General features: G+C 37.9%; 1 long non-coding RNA gene across 1 annotated transcript; it reads left to right on the forward strand.

Annotated features, from left to right (window-relative positions):
* The first annotated feature begins 556 nt into the window (after window positions 1–556).
* Window positions 557–1,519, forward strand: LOC103316156. The gene is made up of 2 exons (XR_004226984.2): window positions 557–996; window positions 1,095–1,519. It is a non-coding gene; the product is annotated as an uncharacterized LOC103316156 (long non-coding RNA).
* The last annotated feature ends 1,261 nt before the right edge of the window (window positions 1,520–2,780 follow it).

The following is a 2,780-nucleotide window of genomic DNA, read 5'->3' on the forward strand; positions in this document are numbered from 1 at the left end:
TCTTTTTCGTGAATCACTGATCGCTTGCTTACGCAAGGGTTTTTTCTTCAAATTTAAAGTACGCAATTAAATACAAACAGAACTGAATTTAAAAAATGACTTTTCAGTTGATTCTCGCTTATCCCGAGCAAATGAAACGAAATCCACTCGCGCAATTTATGATATTGGTCGTTTCGTAACAGCACGTCGTGGAGCACGCGAAGATAAAGAAACAAGGTGCGAAAGGAGAAATAGTAGCCGGCGCATCGTCGCGGAATCTGTGTTTCGAAGCCAAGGCCCATTTCTGACTGGATAAGTACACACCGCCGAATATTGCCACCAGTCGTGTACAAATAAACCGAGCAGAATGTTAATGCAGGTTGTGGGCTTTCGCCCACTTGCAGGATCTACCTCTTACATACTGATGCTTTTGCGGTTGAAAACTGAAAAATCGGTTACCCGAAAAAACGAAATAATTTTACTTAAATCTTGTTTTTACCTAATTTTTTATCTGTAATTTTAATTACTTATTTTCGGCTTTTGACAGAAACAGTTATGCAAAATGAAATTTGAACGCGGGACGCGCGTGATAGTTTGTTTTTAACCTATAAAAATGTTTAATATAAAGCAGAGCGCGCGGAGCGAGCATTGATCTTGCTAGTTTAAAAAAAGCTCTTATAACGGTTATCATACAGTTATTTAAATATTAATCATACTTTGAAACAGTGAATACGATTTTTTATGTGCGTTGATCAGTGATAGACTTGCTACAGTAAATAATAATAATCGCGTAAGCCGATTTTGAAACGTGATCAATTTTTAAATTTTTACAATAATTCGCGAAAGAAGAGCATAAAAGAATATTTTGGATGTAAAAAATGACAGTAAACGAACTATGACTAAGTTCGCAAATGTAATAGATTATATTTGCGGTTACAACAACAAAATGAATTTCCAAAATCAAAATTCTACGTGATTGTTTTTCAATTCCCCGTCAACAAAATTATAAAAAAAATGGTTTGTAATATTTTGTACAATTATACGAATCCGTTATAAAATAATCAGCCATGAATATTGTGGGTCAAGTCTAAGACATTGCGTTTGTTTACGCGCAGAATCAAGCAATCTGCTATGTGTGTGGCGGCTGCCCAAATATCGTCTACTGTACACAGGAAAAACCTTGTCCACCGAAACCGAAGTGTCCTCCAGTTTCGCCGCGCAACGTGCTCGTCGTGCAAGGCGTTAAATATGGACCGGATTTCGTGCCTTGCTGTATCAAAAAATACGGTTATCCTTGCGGTGCTCACGAAAAATGCCGAAGATAAATTCTACCGAGTGAAAAAAAAATGTTTCCATGCCAGAACTTTTGAAAAGTGAAAATACACGACTTGGAATGCAAAACTTTATAAAATGCGTAACTACACTCTTTATACATATGAATGATAATAATTCGCTTACGCAACGCTAACGCATACAACAAATTGTTTCTCTCTTACTTTTAACCGTATTCTGAAATTAAATCGAGTATTACATCAGCCAGTGATGTGTGTTTCATTTTTTCAATGTGTTCTTTTTACAGAGTACACTGTTAGTGTGATTCTGATCAAAAGAAATAAGAACAACAGGTATTCGTTGTATTACCTGAGCACTTATTTACATTCGTAAGGAAACTATTATTGTTATTATATTCTGCAAGCAATTTTGGCAATAAATACGAGGTAAAAACATGTACGTGAACAGTATAATAAATAAGCCTAATATTCATTTTCAGATCATGCAAACATCCCAGGTATATCGTACCCGTAAAGAAAAAAGTTGCGAACAGACACGATCGTAAGAATTTTCTTTCTTAAACTGCAAACCCAGCAAATCATTTATAAATGAACAGCAAATCGATGTACCCTTTCATCATCGACTCCTTATCACATCTCTTAACACAATAAAAAGCCACATGAAGCACATGTACACAAACATATCCATACATTCAGTTCACTGTCAAGGCCTCCCTGGTCTAGATCGCGACAATAAGGCCAAAAAGACGAAACCGGCCGCGAAGTAAGTATTGCGTGGACGCACGTATACGCGCGAGTGTAGCTTGAGAGGAAGCGGAAACGTACGGCCGATGCGATAAAGCGACACGCAACCGTTCGCTCTGCACTATCTCAAAAATCGTCTAGAGGATCGGATTTTCTCGGAAACGCGAAACGTTCTTTCCTCTCGCTCGGCTTTGAGCCATCGTTCGTCTTTCTCGTCGGGCGTCCAAAATAACGCACGTGCGTGTGCGAAGTTTGACGCGTCCGATCTTGCAGATATATTAGAAATAGGTATCTCATGCTGTTTTCAGAGCCGAGATAAGCGATGTCTGAGCTCTTTTGCCAAATCTACAAAAACGCCGAATTCTCCGGCTAAGCGGCTTCTGAATCCGACACTCTTTGGACTCTTATTTTTCTGGATTTTTACCGTCACCGCATTTAAGCTAAATCGAAAGCTCAGCATGTGCTTGCAGACGGATGCTTGGTTGTTCAAACAAAAATGAGATCTTTGATGAGACTATAGTTATAGTCGCAGATAAGATAAATTTTGTAAAATTTTACTTTGTTCTCAAAATATTAAAAAAAAAAATTTATAGTAAGAAAGGGCGTTCCGTTCCGTCCTTTTTACATTCAAATTATAGTACTCTGACCCTTGCTATTCCCGGCAGTACAGGAAACAAAACGCACATAGTGAACCACGTTTTTTCTAATCCGCAAAAAACTCGAAATATTATTCCTAGACTCTCTTCTAGCCAACCGTAGAATAGC

The sequence above is a fragment of the Nasonia vitripennis genome, assembly GCF_009193385.2.
Source record: "Nasonia vitripennis strain AsymCx chromosome 3 unlocalized genomic scaffold, Nvit_psr_1.1 chr3_random0004, whole genome shotgun sequence".
Taxonomy (NCBI): domain Eukaryota; kingdom Metazoa; phylum Arthropoda; class Insecta; order Hymenoptera; family Pteromalidae; genus Nasonia; species Nasonia vitripennis.